This window comes from Amblyraja radiata, chromosome 2 (genome assembly GCF_010909765.2).
Source record: "Amblyraja radiata isolate CabotCenter1 chromosome 2, sAmbRad1.1.pri, whole genome shotgun sequence".
NCBI classification, from domain to species: Eukaryota; Metazoa; Chordata; class Chondrichthyes; order Rajiformes; family Rajidae; genus Amblyraja; species Amblyraja radiata.
This window is the reverse complement of record NC_045957.1, coordinates 30,421,952-30,429,828: the sequence shown is the minus strand read 5'-3', so window position 1 is coordinate 30,429,828 and position 7,877 is coordinate 30,421,952.

Here is a 7,877-nt window from a genome sequence, read left to right as displayed (position 1 = left end):
TGGCCACATCTAACTCCCTCTTAAATATAGCCAATGAACTGGCCTCGACTACCCTCTGTGGCAGAGAGTTCCAGAGATTCACCACTCTCTGTGTGAAAAAAGTTCTTCTCATCACGGTTTTAAAGGATTTCCCCCTTATCCTTAAGCTGTGACCCCTTGTCCTGGACTTCCCCAACATCGGGAGCAATCTTCCTGCATCTAGCCTGTCCAACCCCTTAAGAATTTTATAAGTTTCTATAAGATCCCCTCTCAATCTCCTAAATTCTAGAGAGTATAAACCAAGTCTATCCAGTCTTTCTTCATAAGACAGTCCTGACATCCCAGGAATCAGTCTGGTGAACCTTCTCTGCACTCCCTCTAGGGCAATAATGTCCTTCCTCAGATTTGGAGACCAAAACTGTACGCAATACTCCAGGTGTGGTCTCACCAAGACCCTGTACAACTGCAGTAGAACCTCCCTGCTCCTATACTCAAATCCTTTTGCTATGAAAGCTAACATACCATTTGCTTTCTTCACTGCCTGCTGCACCTGCATGCCTACTTTCAATGACTGGTGTACCATGACACCCAGGTCTCGCTGCATCTCCCCTTTTCCTAGTCGGCCACCATTTAGATAATAGTCTGCTTTCCTGTTTTTGCCACCAAAATGGATAACCTCACATTTATCCACATTATACTGCATCTGCCAAACATTTGCCCACTCACCCAGCCTATCCAAGTCACCTTGCAGTCTCCTAGCATCCTCCTCACAGCTAACACTGCCCCCCAGCTTAGTGTCATCCACAAACTTGGAGATATTGCCTTCAATTCCCTCATCCAGATCATTTTGAGTGCACGGTGCTAGGCATAAAGACAGTTTGTGAACACTACCGAATATAACACTAATGAATAGGGAGGAACTGCAGATGCTGCAGTTTTAAGAAAGATGTTCTGAAGAAGGGTTTCGACCCGAAACATCACCCATCCTTTCTCTGCAGAAATGCTTGTCCCGCTGAGTTACTCCAGCATTTTGTGTCCATCTTATGTTGTCATAAGATATTATGCGACTCTCCGTCTGATGGAGGGTCTCGACCCGAAAAGTCACCTATTTTCTCCAGTGATGCTGCCTGACCCGCGGAGTTACTCCAGCGACGCTGCCTGCGGAGTTACTCCAGCATTCTGTGTCTATCCTGGTGGATGTTAAGCTGGAAACGGTGAAGAGAAGATTTACAAGGATGTTGCCAGGACTTGAGGGTCTGAGCTATAGGGAGAGGTTGAGCAGGCTAGGACTCTTATTCCGTGGAGTGCAAGAGGATGAGGGGCGATCTAAATGAGGTGTACACGGTCATGCAGGGAATAGATCGGGTGAATGCTTATTTATGTATTGTATTTATTTACCTTTCTTGTACATCAGTGGAGCTGCACACTAAATCTCGTTGCACTGACGTGCAATGACAATAAAAGATATTATTATTATTATTATGCACAGTCTCTTGCACAGAATGAGGCAATCGAGAGCCAGATGGCATAGATTTAAGGTGAAGGGGGAAAGATTTTATAGGAATCTGAGATAACTTTTTCATGCAAAGGGTGGTGGGTGTATCGAACGAGCTGTCGGACAAGGTAGTTGAGGCAGGTACTATCGCAACGTTTAAGAAGCAATTAGACAGGTACATGGGTAGGACAGGTTTAAAAGGAATCATAGAAGAAAATAGCATACAGGAGGCCATTCCGCCCATTATACCTGAGCTATCAAAGAAAGCTATGTAAGAGTTTCATTGTTTCATTGCCTTCGGCAGATATGAAAGTTAAACACTTTTGACTCATGGCCCTTTGTTCACTTGCTGGTTAGGGCTCTTCGAGTACGCATCCAAGTTCTTCTCACAACAGATAGAACCTGAGTATTGCTTTCTCTCTGTTTCTGTGGGTCCTGAGCTGTCCAATGAGGTCAAGGTGGGACCTGTGGATCTACCACAGATTCTGTGTCAAGAGATGTTTGGGGAGATGGGTAGTTGGTGAGGAGACTGTTTCTTCTGCAGTTTGTCTATGCTCGTGATGCACTACCTTCTCAGCGCCAATGCCCCTACATCTTCTAGGTGGTGTTCCAAGTGTTCTTTCCAATGGATGTTGACCACCTCCCTCTTTCCTCACCAAGTGAGTTAATACTACTTCTTAGGTACACAAAAATGCTGGAGAAACTCAGCGGGTGCAGCAGCATCTATGGAGCGAAGGAAATAGGCGATGTTTCAGGCCAAAACCCTTCTTCAGAAATACTACTTCTTAGTTTAGTTTAAGAGAAATTTTGGAGTAATTCAGAGGTTCAGACAGCATTTCTGGAAAAAAGGATAGGTAACATTTTGGGCCAGACCCCTTCTTCAGACTTAGTTTAGTTTAGAGATACAGCGTGGAAACAGGCCCTTTGTCCCACCGAGTGTGCGTCGACGAGCAATTACCCGTACACTAGATCTATCCTACACACTAGGGACAATTTACAGAAGCCAAATAACCTACAAAACTGCACGTCTTTGGAATTTGGGTGGAAACCGAGGCACCCAGAGTCAACCCATGTAGTCACAGGGAGAACATAGAAACATTGAAAATAGGTGCAGTAGTGAGCCGTTCGGTCCTTCGATCATCCAATATGATCATGGGTGATCATCCAAAATCAATACCCCAATCCATTTCCCCCATATTCCTTGATTCCCTTAGCCCTAAGAGCTAAATCTAACTCTTGAAAGCATCCAGTGAATTAGCCTCCACTGCCTCCTGTGGCAGAGAATTCCACAGATTCATAACTCTGGGTGAAAAAGGTTTTCCCTCATCTCAGTCCTAAATGGCCTACCCCTTATTCTTAAACTGTGACCCCCTGATTCTGGACACCCCTAACATCGAGAACATTTTTTCTGCATTTACCCTGACCAATCCTCCAACAACTTTACATGTTTCTATAAGATTTCCACTCATCCTTCTAAATTCCATCGAATACAAGCCCAGTCAACCCATTCATTCATCATATGTCAGTCCCGCCATTCCGGGAATTAACCTGGTGAACCTACGCTGCACTCCCTCAATAGCAATAATGTCCTTCCTCAAATTAGGAGACATGGTCTCACCAGGTCCCCGTACAACTGCAGCAGGATCTTCTTTCTCCTAAACTCAAATCATCCCGCAATGAAGGCCAACATGCCATTAGCTTTCTTCACTGTGCTGTACCTGCATGATTACTTTCAGTAACTGATGTACAAGCATACCCAGGTCTTGTTGCACCTCCCCTTCTCCTAATCAGGCACCATTCAGATAATAATCTGCCTTCCTGTTCTTGCCACCAAAATGGATAACCTCACATTTATCCACATTATACTGCATCTGCCATGCTTCTGCCCACTCACCCAACCTATCCAAGTCACCCTGCAGCCTCATAGCACCCTCCTCACAGCTCACACTGTCACCCAGCTTTGTGTCATCCGCAATCCTAGAGTTGTTCCATTTATTTCCCTTGTCTAAATCGTTAATATATATTGTAAACAACCGGGGTCCCAGCACCGAGCCTTGCGGAACCCCACTAGTCGCTGCCTGCCATTCTGAAAAGGACCCGTTAATTCCTACTTTTTGCTTCCTGTCTGCCAACCAGTTCTTTATCCATGTCAATACCCTACCCCCAATACCCCCAAGCCATTGATCTTCTTATGACAATGCATCTGTTGATGTTGATGTATTGGGCTGTTATTAATGATGATGGTAGTGGATAAGGCAGGGGTCAGTCCAGTATCTGTCAAAGCCCAGGTTATCTGGACAAGCTTTGCAATCCTTCACTCTGGTGATGATATATATTCCATCTCGTGGCAGGACGAAGGATGACACAATGGCACGGTGGTAGAGTTATTGTTTTACAGCGCCAGAGACCCCAGTTTGAAACTGACTACGGGTGCTGTCTGTACAGAGTTTGTACGTTCTCTCTGTGAAGGCCTTTCCCCGGGTGCTCCAGTTTCCTCCTATATTCCAAAGACGTGCAGGTTTGTCGGCTAATTGCCTTTGGTAAAAATCACAAAAATGTCCCTAGTGTGCAGGATATAGTGCTCGTGTACGGGGTGATCACTGGTCGACGCGGACTTGACAGGCCCAAGGGCCTGTTTCCTCGCTGTTTCTCTAAATTCTAAAGTAAAGGAAAAAGTGCCAGTGTTTGGACTGGAATGTCACCATGAGATGTTGTGCTGGTGTCCCTGATGAAATAGACATTGATACAAGCATTTCGTGCAGAGAAGGATCTTGTTGGAGACAATCATCCTCCTTCTTCCTGGCTGATCACACCTTGATAGAAGGTCGCGTCGCTTGGCGTCATTTAAGTCACACGGGAGATTCAGTTTGTCTCTCTTTGGGATGTGGGTCAAGATTATTTGTATTGCTTCTCGGTTTCTTCTGTAGTTTCCAGATTTGGGACACTTGCTGATGAGCAAAGTGTGTTTTTTCCGTGGTAGACTGGGCTGAAGGGCCATAAGGTGATCTCTGAGACATTACGTGAAGATGACTGCGCCCTTCATGTTTGCCTCTCCGCAGGAAGGTCCACCCATTAGGCTGTTCATCTCCTAGCTGTCAGAACAAGCTTCTACCTGACAGAACATGCTCCTACCTGACAGAACAATTAAAGAAGGGTCTCGACCCAAAACATTACCCATTCCTTCTCTCCAGAGATGCTCCCTGTCCTGCTGAGTTACTCCAGCTTTTTGTGCCTATCTGCGGTTTAAACTAGCATCTGCAGTTCCTTTCTACACAGAACAATTGAAGTCTACAGAGTCTACAAATCTCATGTTGCACTGTTCAGTCATCTTAGATCCAGAGGACTCCCCAAGAAGAAGAGACAACAACCTTTGGATTTAACTAACACCTCGAACATGAAACAAAACCCCTCAATGACCTCCAACATTTTTACAAAAAAACTTTGGACTTGAAGGGTTCGAGATAGCGCCTGAAACTTGGCAACTCCTGCGTACTGTCTCGGAGTGGTCTACAGTCTTGCACTCATGTACTTAGCATGATGGTGCCTAATATATAGCAGCAGTTTAGATTTTGTTTAGTTAAGAAGTGCAGCGCGGAAAAAGGCCCTTCGGACCACCGAGTCCATGCCAACCAGCGATCCCATACACTAGCACTACCCTACAAACTAGGGACAATTTATAATTTTTACTGAAGCCAATTAACCTACAAAACTGTACGTTTTTGGAGTGCGGGAGGAAACCGGATCACCTGGGGAAAACCACAGGGAAAAAATACAAATTCCATGCAGACAGCACCCGTAATCAGAATTGAACCCGGGTCTCTGGTGCTGTAAGGCAGAAACTATACCACCGTGCCACCCTTTGTCAGTGCCCTATTCATGGTGACTCTTTGCATACTTGGTGTACGGTATACAAATCAAAGAATTTCGCTGTGACAAATCACATGTGATTATAAAGCATCAATTAATCAACCAATAATTTTATGACATTGATATTAGGATGAACTAACTTGGTCAGAGATAACTTTAGTGGAGATTCTAAAAGAGGAGATTGGCCAAAAAGTCTGGGAATGGAATTCCAGAGTTCATGAAATCATGGCCCTTCAGAAATGGCAGAAGGAAGTGGATGGGGTGGGTGGGAGTGGGGTGGGGTGAGGAATGCATTGGAGACTAGGGATTTTGATGGGTTATAGGGCTATTTCAGTAGTGGTATTTGAGGCAGAAACCCGTGGGGAGGGTTCCAATTTGTAAAATTAAATACAGGCTTGGAAGAGGGCAACGGGCTCAAGGTTTTTGGAGGAAAGGAAGGTTGGAGACACAAGAGACTGCAGATGAGAGGCTGCCTGCCGCATAAAACAAGTTGCCGGAGTAACTCAGTGAGCCAAGCAGCATTTGTGGAGGGAAATTGATGAATGATAATTTGGGTCGGGACCCTACAGCAGTCTGATCCTTCCGCTGACTGATCAGTCTTAAGAAAGGTCCCGACCTGAAAGGTCGCCTGTCCATTCCCTTCCACGGATGCTGCCTGGCCCGCAGAGGAAGGTTGGAAGTGCCAAACATTTCGCAAGGTAATTTTATCTCAGTTGGCTTACACATGATTCATATCTCTCTATTCCCTGCATATCCACGTGCCTATCTAAATGCCTCTTCAGCGCCCGCCACTATCGTATCTGCCTCCCCCATCACCCCTGACGTGTTCCAGGCACTCATCACCCTCTGTGCCCTTCTTGTCCTGCACACCTCCTTTAAGCTTTGCCCCTCTCACCTTGAAGCTATGCCTCGTCTGGTTGTATAAGCAAGCAGACAGGGGAGGATCACACAGAAAGATAAAGGGCAAACGGAAGGTGATTGTGCACAGAGACAATTCACGGGTGGCAATGCTGAGTACATTATGCTGCCGTTACTTGCATTAGATATTATTAATTTACAAGGTGACCTTGTTTTAGACAGATGGTGGGAAAGTGGTGCTGTACTTGCAGTAGCTATTTTCAGAATCAGTATCAGACTCATGACTTTCTTTCATTGTTTGTGCCCGATTAGTCCTTGGGCTCTCGGACGTACAGTTCTGATGGTTTAGTTTAGATTAGTTTAGAGATACAGCATCAAAACAGGTTCCTCAGTCCACCTCGTGCAGGTCGACCATCGATCACTCTTTCTTTCACATGATGGTGGCGTAGTGGTAGAGTTGCTGCCTTACAGTGCCAGGCGCCCAGATTCAATCCTGACTACGGCTCCCGTCTGTACGGAGTTTTGATGTTCTCCCCGTGACCATGTGGGTTTTCTTCGGGTGCTCCGGTTTCCTCCCATACTCCAAAGACATACGGGTTTGTAGGTTAATTGGCTCGGTTAAATTGTAAATTGTTCCTAATGTGTGTAGGATAGTATTAATATGCAGGGGTTCGCTGGTAGGCGCAAACTCTGTGGGCTGAATGGCCCGTTTCCCCACTGTATCTCTAAACTAAAGTAAACACTAGTTCCACTACTTAGAAACATAGAAACATAGAAACATAGAAATTAGGTGCAGGAGTAGGCCATTCGGCCCTTCAAGCCTGCACCGCCATTCAATATGATCATGGCTGATCATCCAACTCAGTATCCCGTACCTGCCTTCTCTCCATACCCTCTGATCCCCTTAGCCACAAGGGCCACATCTAACTCCCTCTTAAATATAGCCAATGAACTGGCCTCGACTACCCTCTGTGGCAGGGAGTTCCAGAGATTCACCACTCTCTGTGTGAAAAAAGTTCTTCTCATCTCGGTTTTAAAGGATTTCCCCCTTATCCTTAAGCTGTGACCCCTTGTCCTGGACTTCCCCAACATCGGGAGCAATCTTCCTGCATCTAGCCTGTCCAACCCCTTAAGAATTTTATAAGTTTCTATAAGATCCCCTCTCAATCTCCTAAATTCTAGAGAGTATAAACCAAGTCTATCCAGTCTTTCTTCATAAGACAGTCCTGACATCCCAGGAATCAGTCTGGTGAACCTTCTCTGCACTCCCTATATGGCAATAATGTCCTTCCTCAGATTTGGAGACCAAAACTGTACGCAATACTCCAGGTGTGGTCTCACCAAGACCCTGTACAACTGCAGTAGAACCTCCCTGCTCCTATACTCAAATCCTTTTGCTATGAAAGCTAACATACCATTCGCTTTCTTCACTGCCTGCTGCACCTGCATGCCCACTTTCAATGACTGGTGTACCATGACACCCAGGTCTCGCTGCATCTCCCCTTTTCCTAGTCGGCCACCATTTAGATAATAGTCTGCTTTCATGTTTTTGCCACCAAAATGGATAACCTCACATTTATCCACATTATACTGCATCTGCCAAACATTTGCCCACTCACCCAGCCTATCCAACTCACCTTGCAGTCTCCTAGCATCCTCCTCACAGCTAACACTGCCC